The sequence below is a fragment of the Marmota flaviventris genome, chromosome 2 (genome assembly GCF_047511675.1).
Source record: "Marmota flaviventris isolate mMarFla1 chromosome 2, mMarFla1.hap1, whole genome shotgun sequence".
Taxonomy (NCBI): domain Eukaryota; kingdom Metazoa; phylum Chordata; class Mammalia; order Rodentia; family Sciuridae; genus Marmota; species Marmota flaviventris.
Window position 1 is genome coordinate 156,407,561 of NC_092499.1, and position 15,177 is coordinate 156,422,737.

Below are 15,177 nucleotides of genomic sequence, written 5' to 3' on the forward strand. Positions count from 1 at the left end.
CATGGGAGCTCCAACCTCTGCCAAGAGGTCCCTTCCCACAACACAGTGCCCAAAGAGGGACCTGCTTGAAAACCAGCCTGGACACAGGGACACAGTCCTTTGTCCCTGTGTGAAGTCACGGAGCCCTTGTCTTGAAAGATTGCCTTCTTGCTGCCACCTGCCTTGACTCCACCAGTTGCCAGGAGACTAGTAGGTGGCCTGCATTCCACTGGGCCTGGGGCTATATTCCACATGCAGAGATGAGATCTACCATGTGTTTCCAGTAGAAGGCACAACGGTCTTAAGAATAAGGCATAATTGATGAGGCTGAGTATAGCCCAGGTAGCCTGATCACGTTAGCGTGAATAGGGGGCATTCCTGGGTGGGCATAGGAAGCAATGAAGAAAAGGTTCTATCAGCTGTCTGGAGGCCTAGCCCTTTTCACAGTGCTGGTGTTACAGGTCAATGCCTGCTGTAAAGCTTTGACAGCTACTAAGGCCCCCACTTTGCCCTGATTCTTGCAATCACACCAGAAAGATTTCAGACATTCACTTAGAGTAACAGGCATGAGTTATTAGAAGGAATAGGGAAAGGGAAAAAAGCAACACTCTCAAGGGAGAATGTGGTCTGTAGATTAGATCATAGGTTTGTATTGGTACTGACTTACTAATTTAGTCCTTCTCACAGAGGAGAAGAACTGTGTGCTCCTCCTGCTCTCTAGTTCTATGGGGTTCCCAAGGAAGTTTCTAGAAAATCCCACCAAGGTCCACCTCTTCTTGGCTTTTGACTTACAGCATGGGAACTGCATGGACCTCCTGTAGACAGAAGGGTATGGTGATCCCAGAATAGGAGTTAAGGAAATTGAGTAAACCGCCCCCCACACCTGTTTGGCTTCCATTTCCTGCCCTCTTTATCATTTTATGATCCTTTGAGTAGCCCTCAGAAAGCATGCTTTGTAAGGATCTTGATATTTTTGTTGCCAGAGTGATGGGGCTGGTGATAATTTCACGATAATGGACAGTCAAGGCCACCTGGTACGGTGTGACATGATCTTGAAACAAGTTTTTCTTGAAGGGATATAATTATGCCTGGCGGGGGTGTTAACCTTAGCCCCCACCTCTCGACCCCTATTTATGGCTGACTAGCTACCTAACACTGGAAACCAGCCTGGACACAGGGATACAGTCCTTTGTCCCTGTGAGTCAAAAGTATCTTTATAACTTATCCTCCTTTGCCTTTGCATATCCTCTCCTGGGATACTAGGTCCTGGGTCTGCCGTGGTCAGGGTATCAAACAGGATCCACCACAGCCCCTGAACTGCTCAGGACCCTATGTGTCCACCATTCCAGAACACCTATCTTCAGTGTGTGAAAATCCCTGCCACCACAAGTCCTGGTCTCACTCCAAGTCCTGCTTGCCTCTGTTCTTGTATTTTGATGACATACCTTGGCTTCCTGCTCTCCCTTCCTCACCCTCGCCCCACCTCTTCCTGGGACAGCCGGTGGAGTCTTCTCTACCATGCCGAGCCCTTAAACCCCAATCTGTGCTTGGTCTGTTCCCTGATTCCCCCAGTGCCCATCCTCCCTGGGAGCCTCCTGAACTGTTGTCCACAATCCAACTCTTGCATCTAGCAGAGTAGTGGCCTCCAGATGGAAAGGCAAGGTTGGGCACAGAGCAGAAGGTGAGCTGCAGTTGTAGTCTGTAACTTCGATAAGGCTAATCAAATCTCACGCTTTGTGATTTGGAAAGCTTTCTCCCATGCATGGGGCTCCCCAGGCTGTCTGAATTCAGCCAGCCGCTGGCTCCGGTACTGTGGGAGGTTTTGTCTTTGGATCTAACCATGCTGAGGGGGAAAATTCCAGCCTCTACGGATCAGGGAAGTCTAGCCCACAGTGTCCATATCATGTGATTCTGTCTGCTCTTTTCCTTCTAGCAGTTCTGGGTCAGCCCAGAGTGGGAAATGCTTCCAGAAGCCAGCACATTCCAGCTCTCAATGTCTGGGAATGTCTGTCCTAGGCCAGCACCTGCCCTTGTCTCGCGTCTGTGGTCCCTCTTCCTTCACAGGCCTCTGTGGGAGAAAAGCCCGAAGGAGGCTTTACGGATTGGGACTGTTTGGCACAGCAGGACACACGTTTTAGACTTTCTATATTGTGTCCAAATGAGATAATACACATTACCGGAAAAAGCTCATGTGTGTTTAAAGTGTCTTTCAAAGTAAACACTGAAAATAAGCCACACATTTTACAGCCTTATTTAAGATTTGGTTCATTTTGAAATGCATATGGACTCTTAAGGAAGGGACCAAAAACCCAGATCATCCTCTGAGAAGCTCAGAAATGTCCCTATGCATGTGCACATCCACACAGGCACACAAGCCCTTACAGACACAGACACACACACACACACACACACACATATAAATTGATTAACTTTGGGATATTCTGATTCTTCCATCAAAACATAAGTAAAATGATGGCGATTTTTCCTTTTACCATTCCATTTATTTAGTTAAGAGGCTTCTGTGGTTCCCTGCCTAATTCAAAACTCTTTTTAAGTGCTGGAACATTCAAATGGCCTCCTGGCAAATCCTCTCTGTTTTTAGCATCTAGCAGAGTAGTGGCCTCCAGATGGAAAGGCAAGGTTGGGCACAGAGCAGAAGTTGGGATTAAATTGGTGCTCACTGAAACCTGGAAACCTCAGCACAACTGTGCCATTTCTCTGTTGCCAAGGCAAGCTTTCTAGCAAGGGCTGGTGACTTTCAAAACAATGTGCCTGTATAGCAAACTGAGGAAGTGCAGCTCTTCTGTAATTATTGGAGAGGCCAGGAGACTAAAATAGAGTTTGACAGTGTGCGGAGGGGAGCTGGACTTGGGCTGTGAGGCACCGGCTCCCACATTACAATCGATGCTGATATGTGTGATCCAGCTGCAATAGTGCAGTCAACAGGTACTTCCAGCTATGCCTCCCTTGGGTCTGCTCTACTGCATGGAGATACCTAGAACAAGTTGGCTTGCAGCTGGTGACACAGTTAGGCAGAGTACAAAGGGTACCATTGGGCTATTGAGCCGGTGAAGTAGAGGTGAAGGATTAATGAAAATGTGACAATGTTGATAAACATTGTAAAGCCAAGTTACTCACTAAAAAGAACAACAACAAAAAGTAATAATAATAATATCACTCATAACTCTACTCCCATAAAAATTACAAAAGTAATAAAAATTATTAGTGAACCGGTAGATTTCCTTTCAGTTTTTTCTCATGCCTATATTTATACAAATTGCTTTGACTCATAATCATGTCAATTGTAATAATTGATGCATAATAATATTTAACTGACACAATAATATATGGAGTACAGTGTGATATTTTGTTACATGTATACAATGTGCAATGATCAAATCAAGGTAATTAGCCTACCCACTACCTCAGACATTTACAATATTTTTTTTTTGTATTGGGAACATTCAAAGTCTTCTCTTTTAACAATTTTGAAATATACAATAAATTATTGTTAACTAGTCACTCCACTGTACCATAGGACACTGGAACTTAATTCTCCTATCTGTCCCTGTAACCAACCTTTCTCTATCCTCCCTTCCCACCACACTTCCTAGCCTCTGAAGACCACTCTTCTACCCTCCACTTCCATTAGACACTTTTTTTATAGACCTTCAACAATACGCGCTATCCACAGATTTTGAATCTTTGTTTTTTCCCTTAACATTTTAGTGAACATTTTCCCATGAAAAGATGAAGATTTCTCATAAGCATTAAATTTCAATCCAATAGCAATGTAGAACACTAGCCTTTGCAAATTATTTGACATATAGCTATTGTTTCCTGGCCTGATTCATGGCTATGACATAGCTCAGGTCCATCACTGAGTGAGAAGTTGTGGTATGGAGGGAAGAACAGGGTACCAGGGCAAATACCTGGAGTTCTTGTCCCTTCCTGCCACTTTCTGGTTAAGTGAGCAAATCAACTGACATTATTTGCTCAGTAGCTCCTCTGTATTAGATCAATCGTATGTCATTACCCTAAGGGTAATTATATTACCTCTTCTTTTATGATCACCTTCATTCATTCATCCATTCATTCATTCACTCACTCATTCAGAGCACACTTATTAATTTGTAAGTCTGTTTCTGGGTCTCCTGAAGACCCAGAAGACACTGGGTCTTCTCTGGAAACTGACTGTGAAAGACATACCCAGTCCTTATCCTGAGAAACTGTTTTAGCAAAAATCATGATCATGTTGGTCTATTCAGTACGCAGTGACAGAGACTGAAGAGGCATATTCTCTAATACCTAGAATTAGATGTAATCTGGCTAAATTCCCTCTTATCATGGTATAAAACTGGTATCCAAGGAGTTTGGGTAACTCAAAGTTAGACAACCAATTCTCACTCTTTGCAATTCAGTATTCCTCATGACAGGTAATGATTAATAAATTGTGCATAGTGCTTATTTTTTCAGGATATCTACTATGTTAAAAAGTGCTTCTGCAAATGTGTCCCATGAAATGCTAATTGCACAGAAAGGTAAAAAAGTAAGAATGGACTCTGATCAAATAAGTTTGGCATATTTTGGGTTAAAAAAGTTAAGTAATTTTCCTTCAGAATTTATAAGAGCTTTAATGTGCAATATGTTCTGTGGAACTGTCAAGGGGAAGAGATTATGCATCTGTTCTCCAAAATTATTTCACAGGACATACGCAAAACACAGTTTGGGAAACTGTATTCTGAAATTGCATTGCCCTTTTGCAATTAAGCCACTCAAATACAAACAAAATTGCTATAAAAAATGCCATTTAAATGACAAATTGTTTCTAACGAAAATCATCATCATTTCTTAAGACCACACCAACTGTTTCCAAGTTTGAAATCCAGCTGTGCACATTTGATTAATAAAGATCTTTATAATTACAAATACCATAAATCCATGAGAATCTAAGAATTATTTGATAGTATCATAAGTAGGCTCAACAGACTTTCAGTAATTATGCTTTCTAATACTTGTATTCTAGACTTCAACGTATCCTCCCATATCTATTCTTCTTTATTCCTGTTCTTTGTAGAGCTTCAACAGCCCCAGACATGCCCCAGATGTTTCCTAGTATCTTTTACAGCTAGATGAGGCTGTAAGACTGTTCTCGTTAATGAAACTGACCAGAAATAACCTGTACAACTCCCAAGTCTCGTCTTCAAAGAAACTGCCCATAGTACACATGCTTCTTCCTTCTCCCACTGGCTGAGATGCAACTGAGGTGATGCTGGGCCAGTTTTGAGCATATGATAGCGGCACCAGCTCAGGGGCTAGTGGAGCAAGATATTGGAAGGAAGCCCAGTGCTATTTCCAGCACCCATTTGCTACCTCTTCCTTTGCCTCTATATCAGTCTTAGCATATACTTTCCCAGCTAGTTCTAGACTTAGATAGCTCAGTGCAGCTATGTGGGTACATTGAAATTAGTAGTGTTGGAGGAGAGGTTGTACCTGAAACTCCCTGGTTATGCATTTAAAAGGAAGCTGCATGCTCTTCTCCTCTTCCTGGTCCTGATTATGGCCTGGATTCAGACACTCTAAGGGGTGAACCATCTTCAAACATAAAGACAAAGGTACAGCCTGGGGATGGTGGAGCAAGACCACTACACAGTGTCTGAATTCCAGGACCACTTGGGAAAAACAAAGTCATCTGACTCCACAGGATCACCTGCTCAAACAAACAAACAAACAAACAAAAACCCAAAACAAATAAACAAAAAACATTCTATTTTTTAGGTAATAAAACTCCTACTGGTTCTCTTTCAAAGGATGCAGACCTAATTCTTAACTAATATACCTCTCTTTTACTTTATAATTTTTGACATTTTTTTTCATCCTGTCTTATGTGGATCTGGCTTATGGGTAACAGTGAACTTATTTGGAGTGATTAAAAAAAAAAAACAGCTGTTGTCCTTGAAATCTTGACAATGATGCAATATCTTTTCAGTTCCACTCAAAGCATTACCATTTGTAAATTTTTAAAATTGCATTCAGGCTTACTTTGTATGTAGTGTGCATTTAAATCATTGCAAATGATGGCTCTGTATGACCCCAATTTGATGTTGCAGTTTCCCTTTTAATTATTTTTCCCTCTGGGTCTCAAAAGAGCTTTAAATGCTACAAACCAGACCCAAGCACTAATGAGGGTCCATTTGAATTTCCCTTCCTCTGTGTTTTAGCCAACTCCTCCTTCTTGCTAACGAAAGCTGGTGTGGTATTTTTCTCTAATAACTGGTTCATATTCCTGTGGCTCATCAAAGTGAGCTACAGCTGTTGAACAGCTCATAAATTGCCTTGCCTTTTTATTTTATTCTTCCTTTATGTGCACTATTTACCCCAAGCCAGTTTTAATCTTACTTAATCTCCGTGCTTTTCTGCATCTTTCAAATTAGAGGGACTTCTATCCCTTTCTTTAAAGAGTACATATTGAAGAGTATTATGAAGATGGAAGCATTTTGGGGTCAGGAGTATGTTCCCAGAATTCTGCACAGGACTTGGCAGTATCCAGAGACAATGGCACAACTCCCAACCCCATGGAGACCTTGATTATGAACAGAATACAAAGGAGTCTTATTTCAACCCACAGGACTATTCCCTCCATTTTTCTGCTTAGCAGAGCACACATGGTCCAAGTGGGCATAACTTGACTATCACACATTGGAATACATGCTAAAACTTCCATTTTGCCCAGTGAGTTCCTCTTCCAGGCACTAATGAGGCTTTTCCATCAGACTGGAGCTTTTCTGTTGCTTTATGTGCTGGACCTATTGTTTAGAACATCAACTTCCTCCTTTGGATAAATACATACAATTATTTCTCTGCATAAAAAATTAACAGACTTAGTTACATTTTAAAAATAGGCTTCCTTCTATCACAGTGTCCATCGTGGCTTCCCAGGCCATCCTTTGGACTGACGACATATATCCCCAGGAACAGGCATACTGCTGAATGGCAGTCCTGTCATTCATGCAGAGCAAGAAAACTGGATTTCAGTTTCTTGCTTAGACTTTACTTTTTCATCATTTAGACCAGGACATCCCTACACACACAAAGCAAGGACCTGCGGGGTTTCAGAATGAGCTCAAGGTTTCAGTCCATGGTTGGTTGGTTCCATTCATTGTTCTGGGTTTAAGGTGAGGCAGAACATCATGGAAGAATAAAGTGGTAGAGGAAAACTAATCAGCTCTCTGCAGCAAGGATTCAGAGAGAGAGAGAGAGAGAGAGAGAGAGAGAGAGAGAGAGAGAGAGAGAGAGAGAAGGAAGAACAGGAAGAGGAGCAAGTAGAGGAGGAGGAAGAATAGTAGTAGTAGTAGTAGTAGTAATAGTAGTAGTAGTGAATGGGAAAGGGAGCAGTGATAAGGTAAACCCTTTCAGGGTAAACTCCTAGTAACTTACTTCCTCCAACTAGGTCCCACCTCCCCTCCAAATCCATTCAAATTATTAATCCATGAAGTGGATTAATTCACTGCTAAGGTTAGAGTCCTCGTGATCCAGTCATTACTTAAAGCCTCACTTCTGAACATTGCTGCATCAGGGACCAAGTCTCCAAGTACATGAGCCTTTGGGAGACATTACCAATCCAAACCACAACAATGGCATAACTGTGCTTCCTCCCTTAGCCCAAACTCTCTGTCTCCCATTGCCATCCAGTGTGATCTCAGGTTCCGGCAGCTCAGACTCTGAAAGAACCCAGAGGTTGTGTTTCCTGCCAAGAGCTATCTGTTTGTCTTGAGGTTGTGACCTTCCTTGGGAGAATACTTTGGCTTATTGGCCCCATGACCTCCAGAATTATGCATTGTCATCAGACGGGTTTCCTCATCTGCATCTAATTTCCTCTTTCTTAAGATGTGTTCTGATCATTCTGTCTTTTCCTAATTTCTTGACTCTATTTCTTGTTTTCTTCATATTTTCATGCAAGTGCAGGAAGATAGGGACCCAGAGACATTCCATCTCTTTCCACATCACCTACCAACACAGGACAGTTTTTTTTGGCCATGCAGGGCCATCCTTCAGTGCCCCATATACCCAGGCTCAGTTCTGTGGTTTTTTGATCACTTGTGTGAACCACACACGTATCCCATCTCCTCCAACTGCTTCCTTGTCCTCCATCCACCCACTCATACCAGAAGGTTTTCTGTAGGTCTTTTCTTGGGAAGGGATTCCTTGTTTACCCTACGTTTATTTCCAAGTTTATTTTAAAAGTATCTTTTATGTTGCTGAAGAACAGATAAATATGTGACTTTTGATTCACACTGTATCTTGACATTTTCATGTCTGGTCACGAAAATGGAGAGTTTATAACCACAACATGGGGATGCACAGTTGAGTTTGCATTCTTCTTGTTCAGCATTGATTGTCTGTGCATCATAGTTTTGGAGGTTACAGTCTTTGATTGATTGATCTCTCTGATTTGGGTCTTTAATGAGGTAGCACATCATAGTGGGCAGCTCATGACAGAGCAAAACTACTTACCTTATGGCTAGGAAGCAAAAGAGAGGAAGAAGAAGGGACTAGAGTCTCACAGTCCCCTACAAAGGTATGTCCCAAATGATGTAAGGACCTCCCACTAGGCCCCACCTCTCAAAAGTTCCTCCTAATAGCACTACTCTGAGCACCAAGCCTTTAACACATGGACCTTTGGGGTATATTAAACATCCAAATGAGAGCAGCAGAAAATTACAGAAGTTATGTTGATCCTATTGCATCTTTTCAGGTGGTAGGCAATTTCGACTTATTCCATTGCTGATGGTATAATATTTTGGAGGACTTGCTGCTTAACCATTGGACCATTTATCCTAGAGCCAAAGTAGTAATTTACTTTACCTGTTTGTTACACACGTGGAAAAACACACTCATCTTCATTGGGACATAAGTAGGGGAGGATGATGGGTGACAGTTTTGTGGAGCTTTGACACATTCTACACTTGATTTCCTAGTCCAAGGCTGCAGGTTCACAGAACACAGAATGAACACAGCTAACACTTTACCTGGTGAGAAATAGCAAGCTTACTGACTTCATGTTCTTCAAGACCAAGTTGTTTTTAATAATGATAGAATAAATTTTGCATAAAACACACAGTCAATTTGTTAAGATTTAATTCAGTTCTACTGATCCTCATTTAAGCAAAAAAGTGGATAAACATTAGTCTTCTTTTTAAGATGAAAAAAAAAAAAAAACTGTGCCTTGATTTTAAAGTAGAGAGTGTTTCTTCCCAGGATTAGAAAAGCTGAATCCAGCATAACTCTTAGGCTCTGAAATGGAGGAAAACCAGCAGGAGCCTACACCCATGAATTAACTTTCAAAGAAAAACATTTCCAACAGATCCAATAAAATATTCATTTAAAGTCAAATGATAGCCCCTCAGAAAAAAAAATAGCTGCTATCCAAAGTCTCATGAAATAAGATTCATGGACTTTTCAGTTCCTGGTATTCAATTATCAAGCCAGCAATTCTTTTGAATATTTGGCTTGCATCTTGGAAAACTGTACAATTGTACAATTTGCTGTGAGACAATATGACTGATCTAAAGTCCAGAGTAAAATACAAGGAATGAATTGTTTTAAAGGTTGCACCAAAACAAGTTCTTCTATTACTATTACTATAGCAAAGTAAGAAATACTTATCAAATTACTGGGGAAAGTAGAATAAGAATTGTATTTGACTGCTGTGTCTAATGTGTTGGATGTGATTTCATCTCTCAAAGACCACCCCTTTGAGCCAACACCTAAGTCAGTAGATCAAGGAAGCAGGATCCTGGCTCAGCTTGGTATCTGGCATTAGGAGGGATGCAATATAATCCTCAGTGAATGAATATATCAGTCCTTACCTTCAATGCCAGGAACTTAGTGATTAGGGTAGTAACTCACTAAGGAGTACAGTTTATTTTTGCATATCTTGGAGCATTTACTCTCTGATTCGTGTAGACTTATGACCACTAAATAAATCATATATACATAGACATAATTCTTAAAATGTACTGCTCACTTTGCTTATTGTAGAAACACAAGAGAAAAACCAGATAAGGCCCCTGCATTTGAGAGATGCAGAAGTTGGGAAGGAAAGCAACAGATGTATGCATTATCCCTACTTACAATCAATGGCATAAATGCCCAAAGTGAAGAGTAAAATATTGCTAGAGGACCCAATTAATATCACCAGCTGGAAATTTGAGGATAGTCTTGTGGAAGAAGCAACATAGAAGGGTAAAATGAAACAGGTCACCTCTTGATGACCTATCCCTGTTGTTTAACTATGGTCACCTTCTCCCATAGGAGGGGTCACCTAGGTTCCCATGTTCACTTCTTTCAGTAAACTTTTATTTGTGCATTACAATTATACATAATGGTAGGCTTTATTGTGACATATTCAAACATGCACATAACATAATGGCCTCCCCTTTCCCTGTCCTCCTTCTTTTCCCTGGTGTCCTTTCTCTACTTCATTGGTCTTTCTTTTATTTTCATGAGTGTCCATATTCATTCTAAAAGCCCCTGCTCCCTAGACCAATCAAGCAGGGGTGTGCACCTGGCCAACGAACCAGTCAGAATTCTCCCTGGTCAAACAAATGTGATTCACTTACAAGGAGGTTTAGAAAACCCCACTGCTTAGGCCCCAGAGTTGCCTAGTCCCCCTCCTAAACCAGGCTTTCCAAAGGCTCCTTGGACTCTGAGACACCTCAGGAGCCTGCCTATTAGTCTCCCTTGCTATTTAAATTTGCTTGGATTTGAATTCTAGTATTTGCAAGCAAGAAACTAAACCTTGATTAAATCTAAGAAGAAGAAAGAATCAGCTAGCCTTTGCTTATCTCTGATCATATAATAATGTACTTTATAGCCATTATTTTATTTATTGTTCCATGAAGTTGTCATTATTCCCAGTATCAAATGCAAACATAAAACCTCCGCTGGGTTAGAGTAATTTCAGGCTGTGCCCGGAAAAGGTGGCAAAGGAACGTGGTTCAGGAGCAGGACTTTTCATTCTATTATGGTCTCCTGGCAGCAGATGGGGGCCGGCACATAAGAAGGAGTTGTTCACCAAATGACATTAGCTTTAGCGAAACAGGGATATAGCCCTAGTTTCTTGTAGATTGACCTTAATTCTTCTTTCTTCATTCTTATTGTTTTCTTTTTGATTTTATTCACTGTTCCAATTCATCCTGAGGCAGACTGTGTGTCAGGCTTTGGGGCTACAGTGGGGACAAAAACAAACATCAGTCCCCTCTCACAGCACTTACTGAGTGACGAGTGAAGGCTGGGGAAGTGTAGAATTACTAAATATGGCAAGGGCTGTGAGAAAGACCGAGAAGGTGCAGAAGAGGACAAGAGTGGAAAGAGACCTGGGAGGGGGCTGTGGGTGGGGAATGGAGCAGCCAGCACATGCTCCAGCCCTTTCACATGTGTCAGCTCTTGGGGCTCCATGAACACTGGGAACACAGCTATAAGTGGATTCCCAGACAACATGGGCTGATGCTGGCCCTGGAAGCCCTGGGCCAGCATCAGCCCATGTTCCAATCTGTTCCAGCCCTGGCAAAAGTGACTTTTCTAGGACCTTTAAGGAAAGTGAAAAATGATAAGTCCTGGAGGTTTGGGAAGTTCCATGGCTGGCCAGGTCCCTGCTGGGCCCTTCTGAGCCCCTTAGCCCTCATGGCTTAGCTCATCCATTCCCTAGGCTTCTCCTAGAACTGATTTGCTGCTAGACTTCTGGATTTTGAGTTTGAACTGTACCCGCTGTTATTCCAAACAAGCTTTTGAACTCCCTTTCCCAAGAAATGGAACAAGGTGTCTTTTTTCTTTATACAGCCCCTCCCAGAATGCACCTAGGGATTTTCTGTGATTCAGACAGCCACAACTCATCTACCTGCCCCTTCCTAAGACAGGTGATTCCTTCCACCTGTCTGGAATTACTCTGGACTTGACCACCATAATTTTCACCCCATCTATAACCCCCAATCCCATCTTAGAATGCCCTTAACAACCAGGTGTGTGGTGCACACATACAATTCTAGTGACTTGGGAGGCTGAGGCAGGAGTATCACAAGTTTGAGGCCACTCTGAGTAATCTAGTGAGGCCCTAAGCAACTTAGTGAGGCCTTATCTCAAAAATTAAAAAAAAAAAATTAAAAGGACTGGGGATATAGCTCAGTGGTAGAGAGCCCCTAGGTTCAATTCCCAGTACCAAAAAGAAAAGAATGCCCTTCCACAGCCAGTCTATTTCCTTTGTTCCTGGTTTGGTTCTCTCTTCCTTACAACTTACATGAGTCCCACCACATGTAACAAGAGAAACACACCCAGGTTATGAACCACCTTTGAACCTACTTCCAGGATAGAACTGGAATAGGATATGGGAATCGAAGGTCTGATTTGGGGTCCAATGGAAGGTCTGTGCCTGTGTGGTTGAATTAAGCACCCCTGCATGGGCCCTACAATGTGAAGTTACATAGATAGCTACATCAGATCCTATGCCATCACTGAAGCATTGACCACTCTCAGTTCCCCAGTTCTGTTGGCTCCACTTATCACAAACTCAGGGGAATCATTAGAGAAAAGGAGAACATGAATTGAAATAAAGACCATTCTCTTTTGGTACTTTGGTAACTGCTTCACTATCCACTCTGGTCCTGACCTCTGTTGACTAGGTGTGGTACCTATTCCCTAAGGTGGTCATAGTCTAGTGAAAGACTGTGCTAGACATGCTTTGCTGTGTCACCAAGAACCCCAACTCCTCGGTGACTAGAATGTCACACTTCTTTTTACTCACTCCCAGCTCTGAGGTTTGGCTCATCTTGTCTTGGTTTGACTGGGTTCCGCTGAGCTCACCATTAAACTGCTTTTTGGGTTTGGATCTGCTCCATTTTGGGACCCACCCTAAGGATAAGCTGCTTATGGGATGGCAGAAGCCAAGAGTCTGAGCCAAACTGCAGAGACCACATTTGAAATCTCTTCTTCAGTCACTTCTACCCACATTCCACTGGCTGTCACATGCTGAGCCCAGCTTTCCTGAGACAGGGAGAAGTTCCATCCAACACAGAGGGACACACTACAAAGGACCCAGGAACAGTGATCCACCATACCCCAGACACAAAGGCACACACCCAATCATTGCTAGGCCAAGTGGTGGCATATGGGGACTGAAGGTCCTAAGACCACAATGGTGGGGGAGGGGGAGCAGTAACTGCCCTGAGGGGGCAGTGTGGAGTTCTGATATGAGCCCTTGACTCATGACAAAGGCTGTGCTAATGGCCTCACAGAAGATTTTCTTGTCTGGGTTATACCAATGACATTTGAAAGAATTTCTCATTGCCCTTCTGAAGGGCACAGCAAGGGAAATGCTGACTGTAGTTGAGGAGGGGTTCTAAAAGTCAACATGGAAGGCTGTCCCTGCCTCTTAGTAACTTCTTTTTAAGAAGAAACTTATGTCAGATTAAGAAAATTCCAATTTTGTTCTATTGAAGGAAAACAACTCACAAGGCACAGCTCAGGGGTGCAAAAGAGCAAATGAAGCTTTCTCTCATCACTTTTCTCAAGCACATGAGTGTTCCATGTTTTCCTGTAAGACCACCTAGAAGTGTTGAAAGCAAACTTCTTTTTCTATTTGCTGCCTATCTGATTCCCAATAAGGAGGAAAACATCTTGTATGACAGAGTGGCTTTGATAGAGTAAGTCAAAGGTCACCGAGAGATAAATGTGACCCCAAAAGAAAGTTCCATTGACCTTTCACTTTCACTCATATGTTGACCTGCCCAAGATACTGATGAGTATTCGTCATTACTAGTATTAGTTATGAATTAGGAAATCTTTGAGAAGCATGGAGGGGACTTAGAAAACAATGAGAGCAATTACAGCATCTAATATTGAAAGATACCAAACAAATCACAGATGCTTGACATGGGAGGGACCTGTCTTGTGACCTAAGGTGACAGGTACTTTTAGTATCACATTCATAGTTGAGGGAATTGAAGCCTAGGAAGGCTAGGGCCACTGTTTCTATGTCATCCAGAAGTGGTAAAGAGATTTTGAATGCACTTATGAAGTTGGGAATAGTGCTCCTACTGGAGACCAGGGAGGCTCACCAGCAGGCATTTTTACATGTGGAAAAGGTGAAATTCTCCACCCTGAACACTGACCTCACCTGTAAAATGAAGGGACTCACCCAGCATCCTCAGTCTCAAACCAATGCTTCTAAAACCTGGAATTGTATGTTCAGTAGGCTGCATAAAGGTTCATCAAGATGTCTGCATCTGAAAATTGTGTCACTATTTATGGAAAAGTTTATGCAGATGTGATTAAGGATTTTTGAAATGGGGATAATATCCTGAATTCTTTGCATAGGCCCCAAATGCAATCACATGCATCATTAAGCAGACAGAATAAGATTTGATGCAGAGAAGAGCAGGCTGGGTGGCCACAAATACAGAGATTAGAGGGATTAGAGAAATGTGGCCATAAGCAGAAAAGGATGGCTGCAATCAGGAGCCAGAAGAGGCAAGGAACAGATTGTCCCCTGGAGCCCTCAAGGAGAGTGCAGTCTTGCCAGCACCTTGATTTTGGACCAGTAAAACAGATTTGGGACTTCTGGTCTTTAGAACTCTGAGAGAGGATACATTTCTACTGTGTTAAGTCACCAGATTTGTGGCAATTTATTACAGGAGCCACAAGACATAAATACATATGCTAACCAGTTTCTAATTATCTTTGATAATACCTTTGATTCAGCAAACATTCACCAAAGATTTAATAAGTGCCAAGAATTAGCGATTAGAGATGATTAAAGTTTAATTCCTACCCATTTCCACTGTGGAGGGTGGAGGAGAGCTGGGGATGAAATAGCACACAGAGTAGAAGGTGCAGACCTGCATTGAAGGATCTCAGGTCCAGTTTCAGAGCCACTGTTATAGCAGAATAGAGTTGTCATTGGGTTTTCTTCAGAGATCTGGGTGCAAATTCTCAGTTGGATCCCCAACAGGTATGTGTGACTTTGAATAAGTCATTTAATTTTACTAAAGTGGGCCATTTATTTTTTTCTGCAAAATAAGGATATGACACCTATGTTGCAGGAAGTATAAGACTGTTAAAAGAAAAAATGGTCCCAGACCAGGTTCAGACACAAGGGAATTGCTCAGAAGATATTATGACTTGAAAGTCTAAACCTATATGGTG